At 33.6% G+C, this 9881-nt stretch overlaps 1 non-coding gene and 1 pseudogene across 2 annotated transcripts; one reads left to right on the top strand and one right to left on the bottom strand.

Moving 5' to 3' along the window:
- Nucleotides 1-3566: 3566 nt before the first annotated feature.
- LOC143596934 (polyadenylate-binding protein RBP45-like) lies at nt 3567-8544 on the bottom strand (annotated as a pseudogene). The gene is made up of 7 exons (XR_013146808.1): nt 8269-8544; nt 6893-7367; nt 5175-5230; nt 4976-5106; nt 4787-4883; nt 3913-4113; nt 3567-3831 (listed from the first exon to the last, which is right to left on the bottom strand). The product of XR_013146808.1 is annotated as a polyadenylate-binding protein RBP45-like (transcript).
- A 1055-nt stretch (nt 8545-9599) lies between these two features.
- TRNAW-CCA (transfer RNA tryptophan (anticodon CCA)) lies at nt 9600-9671 on the top strand. The gene has a single exon. It is a non-coding gene; the product is annotated as a tRNA-Trp (tRNA).
- Nucleotides 9672-9881: the final 210 nt, after the last annotated feature.

Below are 9881 nucleotides of genomic sequence, written 5' to 3'. Positions count from 1 at the left end.
ACAGTTAGCCGTGCACAGCTCAAGAAGGGTAACAATTAACGGTGAACGTAACCGTGTTCAGGTGAGTTCTAGCCCCATTTATGTGTTATGTTTTCGGGGTTGTGTACATACTCTACATGTTTGTTAATACACTTATCCTAAGTGATAAGTGTATGCCTTATGTGAATGATGTGAAATGTATGAATGATTGCTTGATGGTACGTGAACGATCTTCGGATATTACACGTACTGTCAGGTTGTAACGCTATGTATAAGGAAGGTATGATACGTATGCTTATGTGTATGAACGTGATAAAGTTAATAAAAGAAGGAAAGGTATGGTTGTATGGTTGTATGGATACGAAAAGGGTACCGAGTCCTAATAATACTCGAGGTACGATGTATGGTTGTATGGTAACGAAGAGGGAATCGAACCCTACTAATATTCGAGAACTAGGGAACCGAACCCTACTAATATTCGAGGAAAGAGGGTACCGAGCCCTAATAATACTCGAGGAAGGAGGGTACCGAGCCTTAATAATACTCGAGGAATGTAGGGCGTAATGCTCTTTATAACGTAAGATATGAAAGCAAGTTAGTACAAAAGAAAGTATGGAAGTATGAATGAAAGAATATAAGTTTGTGTGTATTGTATAATGTATGATTAACTAGAACTCACTCAGCGTAGCTGACTTTTAGTATGCACGCAGGTGAGTAGGATTAGGCAGCTCGCTTTAGGGGACACGTGGCGTTGAATAAGAGACTGGCATCGGAAGGCTCAGGGCGTGTTATGTTTTAATTGCTTAGTTTTCGAAAGACAAGTTGGTTGTTTAAGACAAGTTTTGAATTGTTATGAAATGTTTTATTAAAGTTTTTATATTCCGCGAATGTTTTAATTAACTCTAATATCAGAACCGCGTTTATGAGTAAATCCAACACGAAAGTAGGGCTACCGGTTACAACATTTTGACATTTTTTTTCTTTTTCATTAAAATCAAAATTGAATTCACATATAGTGGGTTGTGTAAACAACCAAACTATGTCAAAGACAACTCCATTTCCATCATTCAGGCTAAAACCTAACAATTTCCATTGGCCGATGTTCGTAAGGTTTGGGATTTTTTCATTATAATTTTGTGTCATTATTGTTTTTTTTTCAATTTGGATTAATACATTTATACATATGCAGTAAGTGTGTAATGTTTATATAAACAATGGGGACAATGCGGACATAGTGAACCCCAGGTCTTGGGTGATGTTCAAGTAATGATATGGTTCTTTGGAGTATAATGCTATTAAATGTAATAAGACTTCAAGTGACAAAAAATATATATATCGAGACCTCTCGAACCCCTTTCATTGGACCCTTTGATCTAGAGCTCATCAAAAGCTTACTGAACTTGCCATAGACCATTCTGTTTGCGTCTTCATTGTCTCAGTTATTATATATACTGTCATCTAATAAAGAGCGGTATGTACGGTTATTGTTTTGTGTTCGATTTCTTTAAAAGCAATCAAGTCTTGAATGATGTTTAAGTAATTTAATGCGTTTTGTATAAGAAAAAGGCAATTGTTTATTTGTGCATTTGCACCATCTGAATTCATGTTATGTTTTTAACATTTTTATTTTTTTTAAACAAAATGTTGTTATGATAGGACAATAACAATTAACATATGTACTCTTAGTCTTCTACAGTTTGCTAATTTTTAGGTCGATTTTAGTAATTAAAATGCTCTAGAAAGGGTTTTTCCATTTGGTAAAGAAATCATAATCTTTGTATCAACCAATATACTTTGAGACGTTTTTTAAATTAAGATTGTAGCATTTTAAAAAAAAAAAATTGAACTTGAATGACGTTTCACATTTTATAAGAATGTAAGAGTGAGGATAAGCACCCATTTTGAAAATAAATATTTTAATATTTTGATGTTAAAACTGATTAATATAGGTATATGAAATAAATTAGATTTTCGTTCAATAAATGGAGTTGGGGTCTGCATTCTTGTGGGAACGGTAGCGCGAGAGCATTATGTTCCTACTCTCGGCTCTTCTTTCATAATAGTTGGAATTACAGCTGAATTTTCAACTTTTTGTTACGATGAGCCAACAAAATGTTGCCCTTCAGCTAGACGGGCGTATTGTTATTCATACATCTATGTTGGTGAAAGGTATATTTTTTTAATATAAAACTTATTCATATTGTAAAACTTTGAATGCTTACATTATTATTTTTTAATTCTTCAATCTTTCTTGGATAATCGGCTGGGTTTTGATTTTGGAATATACAATAATGTGTATCGTAGTCGACCGTGACATTTCTTTTAATCCGCTGCATGCAATATTATTAAAAAATAATTATATGCAAACTAATTTCCAGCATTTGAAGTCAAATATTATGTTCTTCATTCAAATATTGATCTTTGTAGGCTCATATGGTCTACCAGCTTTTTCGATATTCAGTTCCCGAGCTAGGGCTATAATGTGCTGGAATAAAGGAGGTATTTATTAAAGTGAGTATTTATTTATTTATTATTATAATTTTGTTTCTAAATAGTTTTTTTAAATAAAATGAGTATTAGTTTATTAATTAATTTTTTACAAGTTATTTGTTCAAAACATAATTTCAAAGTTTAGGACCTCTTTGGGTCTTTTTTTACATGGTTTTTTTTTCATATTTAGTTTCGATAGGGAACAATCAAAGTATTAAACAACTTTAAGATTTAGTCTCTATGAAAGCTTACCAATATAAAATTTTAAAGTTTTGTAACGTTTGTTAACTACTACAAAACACTAATGTTTATTGCGTGTATCCTATTGGTAATTTTATGACATTAACAAAAATGTCTATAATTGTTTATATTATCATTTTTTTATCGTTTTTGTTTCGTTATTACCCTGTTTACTACATGTGTTTTTCTTTTGTTTTTTTAATTATATATTTTTTACTGACCAGTGTATCACACGGGTTCTAGCCTAGTATAATTATAAATGTATGTAAATAAATTAATAATTAATATATGAATAAGAATGATAAAAATTACATTAAAGCAAATTTGGTATCCGGACTAAACTGTTGACCAACTATTCTCAACTAGTCAAATCAAACAAAACTTTGTGTTCATTTGTGTTCATGAACTATTCGCAAACTAGTACATATCCTTAGTGAACAAAGGCAAACACAAAATTTCATCCCGTAAGGTGTTCGTGAATTGTTTATTTGTCCGATAAAAGCTTAACATATGAACATGAACAACGCTTTGTTCGGTTCATTTACAACCCTTAGATATACTACCGGTGAAGACCAACTAGGAGAGTCATTCTACTATTTGGATTGAGACCAGCCTTTATAAAGTAGACGGATGCTGGCCAAAACTGACAATGTTTGCTAATTTGATCTATCAGACTAAAAATTTAGAAAATCATCATTTGTTATGTGTTCATAAACCGTGTTATGAAATGATAATAATGTTGTCTTTTATGACTTCTAATATATAATGAAATAGCGAAATTATAAATATGTTAGTATATCGAGTTTTTCTTTTAGCTTAGCTTATCTTCGACTTTTGAGCCAATATTAACTCATTTCAAAAGATAATAATTTATTCTCATAACTACGCCTGGAAATGTAACAAGTGCAGAAAAGCCCGACCCGCATGCTTGGTTACTTAAAAACTCGAGTTTGAAAGGAAAATAAACTTAAAAACAAAACCAAATCACAAAACAGTCATTCAAGAAAAAAAAGTCACAAACATCTCAAAGCAAATCCAAAACAGATTTGCTTTCTGGCCCAATACCCTTGTTCATTCCTAGAACAATATGCGCCTCAACATTCAACACGCTCATGCATATCACTGTACCATTAAGCCCATCACAAAAAATTACATATTTTGACAATAAAGTTGACTAAACAAATGTTAACTGGTTGGTCATACCTGATGCTGTTGAGGTTGTTGCTGTGTCTGTGGAGGCTGTTGTGGCGGCTGTTGGACTTGTGGATAGCCGCCATATCCAGGATAGTCTCCATAGTACATGGTGGTGGGGTCTTGTGCAACCGGAGTATAACCATAAGTCTCATATCCCTGTCCATAACCGTAGTAACCACCACCATTATACTGGCTTTGCTCCACCTGAGGCTGAAGATGAACAAACACAAAAACTGTTTTACAATCAAATAGTAACTGATATATTCACTTTTTATGAAGTTAGATTAAATAAGAAAGGTGGAAAACAGTATGCCTGTAAACGAACCTAACGTTCAGTAAATTGTTTAGCAAAAAGTTAGTTTATTTAATAGATGAAAGAACAACTATATTTGTTCATTTAGTTAAACAAACGAACATGAACACACGTCTCATTCGTTTGTTTGGTTGCGTTAATTTATGCTTGTTAGTTTACGTTTGTTTAAATACACTGGTTTACGTTCTTTTATACATATTTATTCAACTTTTTTAAGGTAAACCCACAATTTAGTAGAGTTTTATGGAATTAAATATAATCCATTAGTCTAGTTTCATAAACTCTTTAGGCCCAGCCGATTCATTTTTACGTTTACATTTTAAATGATTTCAACTCAGTTATGCTCATTCTTTTACGTTCGTGAACCATTTGCTTATACTACTAACAAACGAACATGAACAAACATGATCACATTCATTTTCTTAACAAGCGAACACAAACAAGAAACTCCCGATCGTTTAATCGTCCGTGTTTGATCGTTTGTTCAGTTAAAGTTAAACAAACGAGCATGAACACGCTCGCTTGTGTTTGCTCGGTTTGTTGACAAGCCTAGAAAATAATTAAACAAACCTGTTTACTTGAAGGGCTACGGCCCCATGAAAGACGCACGGTTTGCCCACCCAATTGAGTTCCTTGCAGCATTCGCAATGCTTCTTCAGCACAGCTTCTGCAAATGCATGATAATAATCATACAACCAACCGCATCTAACAATTTCTAACTATTCTGAACCTGTAACGAAGTTTGGAATAAATGCATACCTGTCAGCAAACTGAACAAACCCGCACCTCTTGCCCACAGGGATCTTTACATGAACCAATTGTCCGTATTGGCTGAACACTTGCTTAAGAACGTCGTCCGTAACGTTAGGATCCAAGCCACCCACGAATATCTGCAATCAAAATTTCAAATTTGTGAGATGTTATGTTCTAAAAGACTGTAATGAAACAAATTACTGACAGTTGTGTTATTTGGATCTTCTTCGTTCTGTGTTCCCTGAGTATTTGGGTATGAAGCTGCAAGTAAAGCAAACTCGAATGAAATTAAATAAATGTAAACAACAGCGGCCCGCTCCCAGCATAGAATTCAGATCCGACAAAAGATTATAATAAAAGAATATTCTAGATGTCTAGACACACGCGCCGATGACAAAATACAAACAAAAAGTAATATTTATTATCTATAGAAACAACAAAAATTTAGAAACAGGTGTCGGGAAATCAGAAGCACAGAAGGACATATAAAAGAGAACTAATTGGTTGCATAAAATGAAGAACCAAATAGATAATGTTGTCATCTCATGTCTTGTTTCGTTCAAAATTTCATATAATTCATGTTTCAATACACCCAACTTGAACAAAAACAAATACATAAATAAGAATATATTGCCTCCTAGCTTTTGTCCTTTAAAGTCATATATACAGATTCTAAAGTGATGAATAATAATACTCCTGTATGAATGCAGAAAGAGAATCAATTCACTGAATTCAAGCACGGATCCCCAAGAGATCAGTTTGGACTCATGTTTTATCAACTAAAAAATAACTCTTCAACTCAGTCGTCATGAGGTTCACTTCCAGTGAACAAAGTGCCATGTACATGTGCACTTTTCATTTACAAAATAAATATTGGTGAAAGTGTGAAACTAACACGATCGGAGTTATGGATAAGTTGTAATATAAGCAAAAGAGACATCATCAAAGGCATAGTGACGTAAAGTCAGAAACTTAAGGAGGAGATACAATGGCAACAAACATAAAATATGAAGGGAAAATAGATCCAAGTAGAAAGTAAAACTATACAAAAAAAAAAGATTATACAAAAAATAAAGCGATTTTTGGTGGTTGTAAGAAAACACTAACAAAAGATAAATTGAATAGCAGAAACTTGGTTTAAAGGCGCTCCAAGGCGTTTAGGTCCCAAAAGACGAGACATGCGCATCACATACGCTGCGCGCTCTATGTACAAGCAAATACAATTTACTTACAACCAAAAGACACGTCTCTCTCATCTATATACATTTCAACCTTTTTATCAAGCAAAAGTTCGGTTATTTTTACGGATCAATATCCTGAAAACTCTGATTTAGACCCGGAAGTACATGAGGCACACCTTTCTAAACCAAGGGCGGGAAGTTGTAAATAAACCAAAGGCAGGAAGTTGTAAATAGACCAAAATGAAAGACCAATGTTAATAGACTGAATTAAAAAGAGTAATTAAAACATAGAATAATGTTGCCTTGAGGAATTGAAATAAAAAAAGAAAGGGTAAATGGGTAATTTAACGGCTTAAAATGTAAAACTGACCTAAGCAAGGCCACCAATATAGAGGTAACCATTTCTGCTGAAATCAGTACCGGGCCCTTACATGGTAGAGCCTCTTGATTCCCTGCTTTGAGACAACAGTTCATATAAGCTTTTGCATGTTAAAACATAACGAGTATTTAATGCCCAAAATCTCAAAGCACGGGAAGGAAATTGACTGCAAGCTCATATCTTCAGAACTTAAATGCAATACCAACGAATTGAACTTATAAACAACATACTTCTAACAACCAAAAGTAAAAAGAATAACACATAGCAAATCAAAAAGGCAAAAAAAAAAAAACAGCTCACAAAGTTCTAAAAAGTGAACATTACCATGAGCTTAATATTTAAAATCAAAGTTAAAATATATACCTTTCGGATATTGTTGTGGACTAACATTACTTTTGTTAGCAGCGGGTCCAATGCTCATTGGTCTAGTTGAACATAATCTTCCATTCATCTCAGTCATAGCACGAAGTTGTTCAGTTTCATCTCCAAACTTGACAAATCCATAACCTTTTGTGCGTCCTGTCATCCGATCAGTTACAACTTTTGCACTCTTTACAGATGGATAGTGAGCTCTAAATGTCTCCTGTAGCGTGTAATCTGTAACATCAGCTGCCAAATCCCCAACAAATATGGTATAATCGGGAGAACCGTCTGCGCGTTTTTCACCAACACCAAAGGAAGCCCAGTTCAGCCTGAAGTTTTGCTCAACATTGGGCATAAGAGTGCCATTATATGTCTGTAAATGCCTTTCTGCAGCAGCACGACTAACAAACTCAATGAAACCATAACTTTCTGATTGTCCGGTTTGCTTGTTACGGATAACTTTTGCAGAAATCACCTGCACATGGTAACATGGCTTCAAATCATTCATGAAATAGAAAGATTACAGTAAGAAACAAAGACACGAAAGTGCGTACTGCATGTTAGTTGACTACATAATTACAAAGGCATTACCATCTTGGATACAAGGAACAATTTAGGAAAAAAAGTTACAAATTACTCATTTTGGTAAGAAAGAAGCAAACTTTGCCTTTTTAATGTAAGGTGATGGGACCATCATTTAACCAAGAGTTGAGTTAATACTGGATTCCATGTTAAATGTTTTCTTTTTCAATTTAAAACCTGATACATTCTGAAACTTTTTGGAGAAAGTTTCAATAACCATATCACACTTTTTGCTATTCTAAACATTGTTATATTTAGAATGTAATCAACCGAAAAAATATAGTCACATGATCCTTCACTTATGCATGTTAAAACTATCAGCCTGGTCCAAATAAACCAATGGACAACTCAATTTCGAAAATAATTAAACAATAAAAGGACTTAATGCATAATTACTCCACCATGATGACCTGGCAAATCGTGTCTTATCATATTTAAGAGCTTAGAGACGACGCGATTAACACAAGTAACAAACATAAAATTTAGCAAGAAAGTACACTATGCAGTTATTTTATACTGTTTTAAAAAATAATTAAAATTAGAAGGCCAGGTTCATCACTTCTCCTTCTTGATACGTAAAACATATAACTGTCACGCGGTGACAGTTATATGTTTTACGTATCAAGAAGGAGAAGTGATGAACCTGGCCTTCTAATTTTAATTATTTTTTAAAACAGTATAAAATAATTGCATAGTGTACTTTTTTGCTAAACATGTGTTATCGTATCTATATTGTACTTTTTTTTGTTGCTAAACAGGTGGTGTTATCGTGTGTGTGTGTGTGTGTGTGCTACCTCTCCAGATTGGGCGAAACAGGTAACGAGTTATTGTTCATCCATCCAATACTGTAAATCACCGATCCAAAGCGTACGGATCTCATCGGCACTAGCCGGCTGATGAGGTGGCACGGCGTACTGAGGAACAACGGGTGGCGGTTGGTGGTTATAGGTGTACATTTGTTGAGGAGGCGGTGGTTGTTGATGGAACTGTTGTTGTGGTGGTGGTGGTTGTTGTTGATTCATCATCATCCATTGCTGCTGTTGGTGGTGGTGGTACCGTGGATCCATCAGGTGTTGCTGGTGGCGTATTGAAACCCTAGAAATAGAAATGGCAAGAAAGATAGATTGGAATATGAGGACGTGACGTAACCTGATTGATTTTGGAGGTTTTAAATTTTAGTCCTTTAATTTTGTGATATGTATGGTTGGGTGCTACATGTTTGAGCATTCTCAATCCGTTCCCTTAAATAATGTGAGAGAGATTTATAAATTATATGTCACGGTTATATGAGTGGTTATGAGTAGAAAAGAGAGAAAATGTTATATGAGGAAGTTAAATTTAGGGATTCATTGTACATACAGCATAAATTTTTAATATTATTTGAAAGTGATTGTGAGTAGAAGAGAAGGAAAATATAATAATAAAGATATAAAATGTATTATTTAATTAAACATGAGAGATAAAATAGAGTAATTTTTAGTGTAATTATATTATATATATAGATATACGGTAGAGAATGAGCTGGGAATATTTTTCGGTGGGTAATTAGGTGAACGGCATTAAATCAACTTTCTTTCTTTGAACCAAACGTAGTAAGAAACGCTCGGGCTTGGAATGGAAGAGATGGTGCAAATTTAATTTTATCAGTTTCCCTTTATAAGTTTGTTTCGATGTTCATTGTATTTGACAGTTTGTAGTTTATTTTTACTTGTATTTTCGGGCTCCTTGCGTCTTGCAAGTTGTCCCCTTTTTTCTTCGTCTATATATTTGGCCTTTTAAAAAAAACAAATAGGTCCTTTGATTAGGTTTTTAGTTATTGCTTTAGACTTTTAGTATGAGTATGATGTAATAAGTTTATCTAGACTCTTATGGAAATGTATTAGTAAATTTTATTTGTGGCTAAAAACAGTATTAGAATAAATGATAATAAAACATGGAAGATAATAATAAGAAACCAAATCTACCATATGTAGTATGCATTCATACTAGAATATATCTTGGGCTAAATCATTTTACAGAAAAAAAAACAGAAAGAGGTTTAGACTTTAGATAGTTTACAGTTTGGTTAGCAGTCAACAATACAAGACGGCATTAAAAATTTGTATCTCGAAGAACAAATCACAAGGGATCCGTGGCGCAATGGTAGCGCGTCTGACTCCAGATCAGAAGGTTGCGTGTTTGATTCACGTCGGGTTCAAACCCCTTAATTTTTTTAACTTTTTTAATTTATTCCTTTAATTCCATTAAGGCAATACTACATTTTTGTCTGTTTTTGTTCTCTTTTCGTTGATTTACAATAATTTAACCCCATCTTTCATTTACTTTCAAGTTGTAAGTAATAATTAATACCAGTGGATGTCTGGTTGTCAAAAATAACTTATTTTTTAAAGTTTTAACCCCAGCTCCC

Source organism: Bidens hawaiensis, unplaced genomic scaffold, assembly GCF_021521415.1.
Source record: "Bidens hawaiensis isolate Kalapana, Puna unplaced genomic scaffold, B.hawaiensis_p1.1 tig00047389_1, whole genome shotgun sequence".
Taxonomy (NCBI): Eukaryota; Viridiplantae; Streptophyta; class Magnoliopsida; order Asterales; family Asteraceae; genus Bidens; species Bidens hawaiensis.
Note: the sequence above shows the minus strand (reverse complement) of the source record. Positions and strands in the feature narration are given on the sequence as shown.